The sequence below is a fragment of the Drosophila persimilis genome, unplaced genomic scaffold, assembly GCF_003286085.1.
Source record: "Drosophila persimilis strain 14011-0111.01,24,50 unplaced genomic scaffold, DperRS2 tig00001624-arrow-arrow-pilon, whole genome shotgun sequence".
Taxonomy (NCBI): Eukaryota; Metazoa; Arthropoda; class Insecta; order Diptera; family Drosophilidae; genus Drosophila; species Drosophila persimilis.
This window is the reverse complement of record NW_020825536.1, coordinates 3378-12887: the sequence shown is the minus strand read 5'-3', so window position 1 is coordinate 12887 and position 9510 is coordinate 3378. Positions and strand designations below refer to the sequence as shown.

Below are 9510 nucleotides of genomic sequence, written 5' to 3'. Positions count from 1 at the left end.
TGGCTATTGGCATTTATAGTGGTGGCAGGGGTCGTCTGGAATGCTTCCTCTCACCCTCCTCATCGTCGCTCTCACTGACGATGAGGGTATGGCGTCGCTTTGGGGTGGCTGGTGTTGGTGGTATTTGTGGTTGTGGTTGTCGTGGTATTGGTGTTGGCTGGGCAATGGCACGGATCGACTCGCTGCTCGAGCTCAAACCAAGTTCGATACGCAACGGGCTCGATCCGGTCGTGTGTGTGTGTGTGGCGGCCCGTTGGCCGTTCTGTCGCTCCGCTCTTGCGCGTCGGCTTGCTGGCTCTCCTCTGTCTTCTCCCTCTTCCGTTTTGAGTGGCTTTGTGATGTGTTTTTACTATGCGAACAAAACTGACAGTCTCTCAAATGAGAGAGTTGTTTTTATTTTGTTTATACCGTTGAAATGGCATATTATACAATAAGTGTGGCGCCTACTGCTTATCTACATATGTGTAGTAGCAGACATGGCTGTAAAGTGGCTGGGTAACACAAGTTACGGTATTGGCTTGCATTGACAGTTAAGTCAATTAAGTCACTTAGTCAGTTAAGTCTCCTCGCGAGAGACCAGTCGCGACTTTTCAGTCTCTTGGTGGGCCTTGACCTCCTGCTGGTAGCGACCCTGGGCCGCCTTCAGCTCAAAGTCGAGACTTGCATGGCTCTTCTCCAGCTCACTGATCCTCTCCAGCAGCGCGCGGTTATCCTCTTTGGCCTTCTGCTCGTTCTCCAGATTGCGCTGCGTCTCCACCAGCAGAGCCTCCGTCTTCTTGCGCAGCTCGATCTCCTGCTCCACCTTCTGCATGGCCACCTTGTAGTTGTTCTTTCGCTGCGCCAGATCCTTCTCGTACTCGGCCGCAATGCGCTGCAGTTCGACCTCACGCTTGCCGCTCAGCTCGATCTTGTGCCGCAGGCTGGTGTCCTGCTTCTCCAGAGCATCGGCTCGGCCGCGCTCCCTCTCGAGCAGTGCCTCGAGCCGCTTCAGCTCGTTGGAGTTGGAGGTACGATGGCGATGGTTGTGCCCATGGCCGTGGGCATGGTTGTTGCTGGCGTTGCTGTTCACCGAATTCGGCTCCTTGGCCTCGGCGTCGACGGTGTCGCTGGACAGGAGCTGGTAGTCGCCCGTGTAGGTGAAGCCGATGAAGGGCAGGTGATTCCCATCGAAGCCCTTCGGTACGGGGAACACCTCCTCGGGCTTTTCGTCCCTCTCGATGTCCTCAAAGTTGCGCGTATCGTCGTCCGAGGTTAGCTCCGGCACAACCGGCGGCACACTCTCCCTGATATTGTCAAAGGACCAGGTGTCGTTTCTGAAGAACGGATGCGCCTTGATATCATCGATGCCGTAGCGGCCCAGACGCTGCGTCCGATCTGTGAGGAATGCCCGGATCAGGGCCTTGGCCTGTTCGCTGATCTCCACCTCCTGGGGGAAGCTGAGCGAGTTCTTGTGGTCCATGATCTTGCCGTAGGTGCCCACCAGTGAGTCCGCGTAGAAGGGCGTCTCCCCGAAGAGCATCTCGTAGAGGAAGATCCCCACCGACCACCAGTCGCACTCGCGGCCATACTCATTGTCGACACCCTGCGACTGCAGCACCTCCGGACTGATGTAGTCCGGCGTGCCGACCGCATTGCTGGACACCACCTGGCCGTTGGCGCCCATGCGCATGCAGGTGCCGAAATCGGCGAGCTTCAGATGCCCGTAATTGTCGAGCAGCATGTTGTCCGGCTTCACGTCACGGTGCACAAAGCCCATGTTGTGAATGGTGTCGAGGGCCAGCACCACCTCCATTGTGTAGAAAATGGCCCACTTTTCGGGTATATCGTAGTCCCCCATCAGCGAGACAATGTCACCGCCGGGCATAAAGTCCATCACCATGTACAGGTATTTGGAGTCCTGAAATGCAAAATGCAGTTGGACAATCCACTCGGAGTTGGCATGGGCCATAATGTGACGCTCCTCCCAGAAGAAGACCGAGTCCGGGCGCTTCATCATCTCAAATTTGGACAGCCGCTTCATGGCGTACACCTGGCTGGAGGACTTGTGCCGCACCAGTTGCACCTCTCCAAAGGCCCCGGCGCCAATTAGCTTAATGAAGTCGAAGTCCTCGACATTCATGCGCAGCTGATTGATCCTCTGCGCCAGGGGTTTATATTTGGCAGCATACTGTTCGATGTTTTTCAGCCGCTTGAGCGTGTCGTGGTCGCAGTCGCTGACCAGGGCTGATACCGTATCCAGCAGGCAGTCCACATTGCAAATGCTGGTCGGATCGCGCATCTCGCGCTCGAGCGTGTTCGCTCGACGCCGCCTTTCCACATCCATGGCTAGAACGTCCCAGTTGGATAGTTGCCGTCGTTGTTGTGTTTTGTTTGCTTAATTCAGCTATGACAGTTTTTTCTCGGATTTTTTGAGTTGTTTGAATTACCTTGTAATTCGAAAGTAGTTCATATTGTATGTTATTTATATGTACTAATTGGTTGGTACTGGTTGTATTCAGCAATCGGACAAATGTATTATTTTTTGAAGTTATTGTATTTGCTACATAAATACCAGGTTGAATTTCCTGGTTTGGGATCAATATGGTTTCTATATCGGACGTTAATTCTATTTTTCTGACAACTTGTGATCTTGCTGGTAGAAGAATTGTATTGTTACCAGAACTGTATGTTATTGGAACATAAATTTTAATTTTTATATTATTTGGTCGTATTATTAACCAATCCTCTGCAGGTTTTAAGTCTATTAGGCAGTTTAATTCTTTTATGAAATCAATGCCTATTATTCCATCACACGGAATTGCAAAATTTTGATTAACTAAATGGAAATTGTGTGGAATTATGTACTTATCCGTCTGTAGCTCTATTAGGGTAAGGCATTGGGATGTTATTATACCTTCCCCTATTCCTTGAATATCTATTTTATTTTTTGTTTGAATGTCGTTAAAGACATCTGAATTTTCTTTTAATAATGATATATTGGCACCTGTATCTATAAGGAATGTAAGTTGTTTTCCTGTTTTAGAATTGAGGAATGCCACGAATATATTGAGATTGAGGTTGATTGTGTGAACCGCTGGATTTTTTAATTTAGTGTATCTAAAGGATCTTGGGAGTTTCCCGAAGCTGTCTGGGTAACACGAACATTGTTCTGTCGTGTGTTTCCATTGCTATTGTATCTTTGGTTGTTATAGGTTCCACCGTTATTACGGTTATTTCCCCTATAGCCAACACGACCTCTATTGTTATTATAACTATTGTTGTTGTAAATATGGTTGTGGTTGTAACCACGACCATTTCCTCCACCACGATAGTTACCTCGAAAGTTACTACCGCGGTAGACTTGTCCTTGTCTGGTGTACAATATTGAACTTGCGCTACCAGTCATCTCTGTACTACCCTGTATATATTTTGCTACGGCATCATTCATTGTTGGGAATGTGCCTGCTTCTAGTATTGTTTTGAGTCTGCCGTGCTCGCAATTTTTAACCATTGTACTAATGGCCTCTTTGCAGCTGAACTTATCGGCGTGTTCCGCTGGCAAACCCTCATCAATGTATGATGCTTCTAGAAGTTTTCTCATATCATCAATCTCTGTTGTGAATTGGGCGGCTGTTTTGCCTTTTTGGCATACTTTTGCCATTTTAGCCTTTATCTGATGACTCTCCGACAATAGTGTCTTGCAATTTCTTTATTATTGCGCTAATGGTGGTTTCATCTTGTATTTTATACAATGTAGTTCCTATTACTTTTGATTTAATTACTTCTATAGCTAAATTTTCGTATGGTCCTTTCGTTAGATCGACCAATTTGACTGCCGTAATGAATCTTTGTAAATGGAGTTTCTGTCCATTAAATTCCGGAATGGCGTGCGAAATATCTTTGATATATGCCCGTTGGGCAATTGTTTCGTCTGCCATTGTGGTTGGTTCTTGCCCAACCACGCTGTTTGCTGAACTAGTCGACGGTTTGTCGTCGTTCACCGGATGGTTCGATCTATTTGATCGAGAATCGTCTTCCGATATAATGATAATATTTTTTACATTCGGGGGCCTGGGACTTATTGGCCTTGATTCCGATTCTACAGCTGGTATATATGTCGCAGCTGTGTTTAGAAGATTTGGGATGTGTATGTCTAGATTGAATTTTTCTTTAACGAATACTAATCGTTCCCTTAGACGTTTGAAGACGTCTGTAGATTGAAACCAATGTATATCAGTAAGTCTTTGTCTGTTTTCTAGAAAAAGTTCTCTGACCTCATTATATATCTTTACCAAATTAGTTGTATGTTTAATGACCGTACTATTTTGTGTAGGTCTGTTCTGCGTTAAGCATTTGTATGACTTATCGAATTCTGCTCTTAGAGTGCAAACTTTAGCGCAGATCGTAAGCCAGTCCATATGTGTTTTTTAATGTTGTCCATTCCGATTGGGAGACAATCTAACATTAGCAATCACAATTCTTCCTAAAATTTCATTTTCTATTATTTGGCTGTTTACGAGGATGCCGGGTATGGTTGATAATACGATACCCTTTTGTGTGGCATCACAATGAATTAGTGGTGAAAAAGGTAAATTATATTCGTTCATATATGAGTATTAGAACTCGTATATGCTAATTGGATTGGGGAATGCGGCTAAGATTGCTTTAGCTCTATATTCGAAATTTTCATTCCTATCGTGGGTAGCCCTAATGGCTGCTGCTGTTCTACGAGACATTTTATTTTGTCTTTGTAACAATGTATTAAAGGCGGGAATTCTACCTGAAGTGTACCCATGTACATGTATTCGAGCTCTATTATGCTCCTAGGGGTCGTTGAGACCAATTTTTTTTTTTTTTTTTTTTTTTAAACTCTATCTGAATTGTTTGCCCTACTCATATATCTCTTTTTAATTATCTTATTATGTTTTACATACAATGTTAAAAGGAATTGTAAAACACTGACAATGGTTAAAATCAGAAGTAATAACCAGAGTGCATTGAGATCATCCCTGTGGTCTATTATTTTGACATTATTGACCACATTGGCCGTATTGTCTTTGGTCTGACTATCGTCAGAACCGAACCAACCCATGGTGATGATTTTCTCTCAAAAATTGGTTTCTACAATGTTGGAGTTTTTTATTTTTATTTTTTTTTTTTTTTTTATTATATGCTATTCATTTATTCTTTTCAATAAAAAAAATTTTTTTTTTCTCATGGACACACATATCTATATACCCTTCCTTTTTTTTTTCAATCCTTAGATTGATCCATCGCGTAGGACATATATGGTCCTGTCACGGTCGCCATGTAAATCGATGTTCAATCCGTTTTTCTGGATCGTTGGGGCTCAACCCTCCGATCTCTTTTATTGTCGTTTATGTTCTCAATTTTACAATTGTGTTTTGGGCTTTTGTAAGCCAAAAGCCGCGGAGCTGCGCTGCCAGTGACGCCGGCAGCGGAGCGGCAGAACTATGTGTTCTTATCTCTTATATGTTAGTATGTATATGTGTGAATATGCTCAGCGCTGTTGGCAGCGAGAGCGCGAGGGAAGATATATGTGTGTATGCATGTATATTAGTGCCGTCAAGTCATGGGAACATGCTGACGCTGCACTTGGGTCGCTCGAGGCATTCTTGAGTGAATCGTAATACGATCACCCAGAATGTCTGGGACTTTATTGTTACGTAAACACTGAAACAAAGTGTTACAGTGTGTATTCTTTAAGTACCGTCGGTACAGTGGGTATTCGTAATAATGAATACTTTACTTTACTTTAATATGAGCATACTACATCTCCCTCCTTTTGAAAAATAACGTAATATAATGAAGTTATTTTATTTTTAGCTTTTACTATATATGTATACGAGTTATGTATTCTTAAAAAGACAATTTATATATATATATTTTTTTTTCTTTTTAGTCAATTATTAGAATATTGAACTTTAATTAATATTGATAAAATTTAAAAGTTATTTGAATATAAATGCAGAGTAGTATATTTTTATGGTTTATATTTATGTATGGCCATACTAAAAATGATTAATAATTGCAAATCTTTAACCTATCCTTATGTACTTTCTGAGTTTTGTTTTTATTATCGGAGATTATGACGTTATCTCTTTCTCCGATACTTTCTACTCTATATGGTCCTATATATTTAAAATCTAGCTTATGTCCTGTTTCATTTTTTAATAAAACTTTTTCTCCTACAGCTAAATTTAAATCTTTTAACTTTAAGTCATATAGCTGTTTATTTTTAATTTTATGCTCCTCGAGCATAATCCTTGCTCGTTTATATGCTATTTCTAATCTATATTTACTCTCTTTAGAGTAATCATCTATGTTATATAGAGGTGCTATTCTATCTATAGTATTAAATTGAACTGGTAAGTTTGAAGTCTTACCGAAAACTAGCTCATATGGACAATAATCATGTGCCATAGAGGGGGTTGTATTAAAACAATATACGAAGTATTGCAGCCATACATCCCAATCTGATTTGTCAGCTGAGATGTATGAGCGTATGAATTCGTTAAATGTTCTGTGGCTTCGCTCCACGGTTCCTACAGTCTGGTGATGATGTGCAGTAGAAGTTATGTTTTTGATGTTTAGATTTTTACATAAGTCTTCAATTATTGAATTTTTATATTCTGTTCCCATGTCCGTAATGAACGTCTTCATTGGACCGTACTTTAGAATAAAATTTTCAAAAATAGCTTTAGCTACTGTATTTGCACTTTTGTTTCTAATGGGTATGGCGACAAGGTATTTTGTCAGGTCACATATTAAGGTGACTGCATATTCATTTCCTTGTTCTGATTTAGGAAGTGGACCGATCGTATCCACTATTACCCTATCAAAAGCCATGTATGGTGTTTCTGTAATAGTCAATGGAGTTATTGTGTGCTTGGTTACTTTAGCTTTTTGGCATTTTGGACATTTTCGTATGTAATTGGTTATTTCTTTAGTCATACCTTTCCAAAAATAATGTCTTTTGACCTTGGCCAAGGTTTTTGTTATGCCTGTATGTCCTCCTTGTATGGGATCATCATGTAATGTAGACAGTATTGCTTCTTTTTCTTTTTCATTTTTAATTAGGGTCACCGGGTTGAGTAGCGCTACTCTTATTGTTCGTAATATTTTATTGCCCATATTTTTAAAATTATCTATTGAAATGTATTCAAAGATTGCTGATTTTTTGTTTACCGGCTTGCGTTTCAAGCCTTTGGAAAAACTGACCTAAGTCAAGGGTTCCATTAGTATACAAATCGCTAACATCATATCTTGCAGTAATTTTTTTTCCATGTTTGAAAAAACATAAATTATTATTTACATGCAAGGTCACTACTTTACGTACTTCGTCATTGTTGATGACTTCATATACGTTGGGCTTTGAAGCTTTTGTTAGAGATTGCCTAGGCAATTCTATTTGTTCTTTTCCTGCGCAGGATTTCTGTCTACTCAGTTGCCTGGTAGTGACTTTCAGGACTTTATTCGTATTTTGTATGTTTTTTAGGTCTGTGATGGTTATTCTTGATAACGCATCTGCTACATGATTATCTTTACCCTTTAGATACTCGACTGTAAAGTCGTATTCTTCTAATTCGAGCCGCATGCGTGTGAGTTTTGAGCTAGGATTGACCATTGAAAATAGGTATGTTAGTGGTCTGTGATCCGTTTTTACTGTAAAGTGTTTACCATAGATATATGGTCGAAAATGGGTAATTGCCCAATGAATTGCTGCTAATTCCTGTTCTGTAGTACTTTTGTTACTTTCACCTTTTGTGAATGAACGTGATGCATATGCTAATGGGAGTTGGAGTCCGTTATGGTTTTGAGTTAAAACCGCTCCACATGCTTGTTTACTAGCATCGGTGATTATGCAAAATTCTTTCTGAAAATCTGGGTACTGTAACAGAGTGGGTTCCATAAGTTTATCTTTTAAATATTGGAATGCATTTTGACATTCAGTTGACCACTCAAAGGGGACATTCTTTTTACATAATCTAGTTATGTGCCGGGAATAGTCGGCGAAGTTTTTAATAAAACGTCTATAATAATTGCAAAATGCAATAAATCGTCTAGCGCTGTCCGCATCATGTGGGACTGGATAGTTTTTGCTCTTTGCCTTTATAGGGAATTCGTTTGTTTCTCGTTACAATTGTTTTTGGTTTATACTTTTGTTCATTTAGAATTTGCCTTAAACATCTCTATGGTTATTTTTGTGGACGCACCTCATCCATTATGGTCCGGTCCGAGACGGTTGTGCCTATCCTGTCCAGCCAGACTCGGACCGTACCGCAGTGCCACCGCCGGCCGTTCTCAGCGCGCAAGCCCCTTAGGGCGGAGGGCGACGAGGGGGCGCCGCTCACGAGAGCGTGCTGCTTGTGCTTTACCATCTGGCCGTGTTGGAAGTCGGCCTTGGCCTGACCCGGAGCTGGTGCTACCGATGCCCGTCTACCCACTGATGGCTGGGTCAGGGACGGAGAGGAGACGGTTCCGTGTGGCACGGGGCTGAGGTGGGGACCTGGCGCGTCGGCGATTACACGAACTGGACACACACACCAATGAATTTTGAAGTTTTTATTTTTTTTTTTTGTACGATTTTTTTTCAGAGTTTTTGCAGTTGTCCTGATACATTATCTACTAGGTCACATTTAGGTTAGTCTTGCTTTTTTTTTTTGTTTTAGTGTATTTTTTTTATTTGTTCTTTTTTTTTTGTTTTTTTTTTTTCATTGATATACTTTGGTCTGATATTCCTCCTTTGTCATTGCCAAGTCCTCTATGTTCGTTTTTAAACTCTATCACGCATGGCGACCGTGACAGGACCATATATGTCCTACGCGATGGATCAATCTAAGGATTGAAAAAAAAAAGGAGAAAAATTTTTTCAAAAAAGTGTCAAAAATAATAAAGACAAAGAATGGCCGGAAAAAAATATAATAATATGTGATTTTGTTTAAAAAAAAAAAAATCGGACCAAGTCAAAAGAAAATTGATGAATTGGAAAAACTATTGAAATAGTGTTGTCCCCAGTGCCAGTGCCAAGGAAAAAACCCAGCAGAAAGCCAAACCAGCCGTTTCGCCAGACCCATGCACGACTGCCGACGATATTACGCACAAACCCATGTTGCATTATAATTTATATCCTTAACTTTGGGGACTACAATGCGGCCAGGAATATATAATACCCAAGGAGATTTAACAGCCCGCGCTACAAAGAGCGTACACGCAATATAAAAACCTGTGCGAAGACCAGCACCGGCCCCCACCAGACCCAGCAAGGACCAATAATATAAGTGCGAGTGGCATAGGACCGCCCCTTGCACCGTCGATGGACAGTAACACAAACACTCCAGCAGCAGAAAATGCACCAGACTTCGCCGACGCTGCTCCTACCGAGCAAAGGGACGCACTCAGCCTACAAGAGGCCTTAGAAGTGTATCCAAACGATGGACCACGCCCACTCACAATAGCTGAGTACAGGGCAAGACAAGAAAAACGCCCCAGGAAGAAAACAAAGAGGGG

At 41.7% G+C, this 9510-nt stretch overlaps 1 pseudogene; it reads right to left on the bottom strand.

Annotated features, from left to right (window-relative positions):
- Positions 1-413: 413 nt before the first annotated feature.
- LOC6603720 lies at positions 414-2358 on the bottom strand (annotated as a pseudogene).
- Between the last annotated feature and the right edge of the window lie 7152 nt (positions 2359-9510).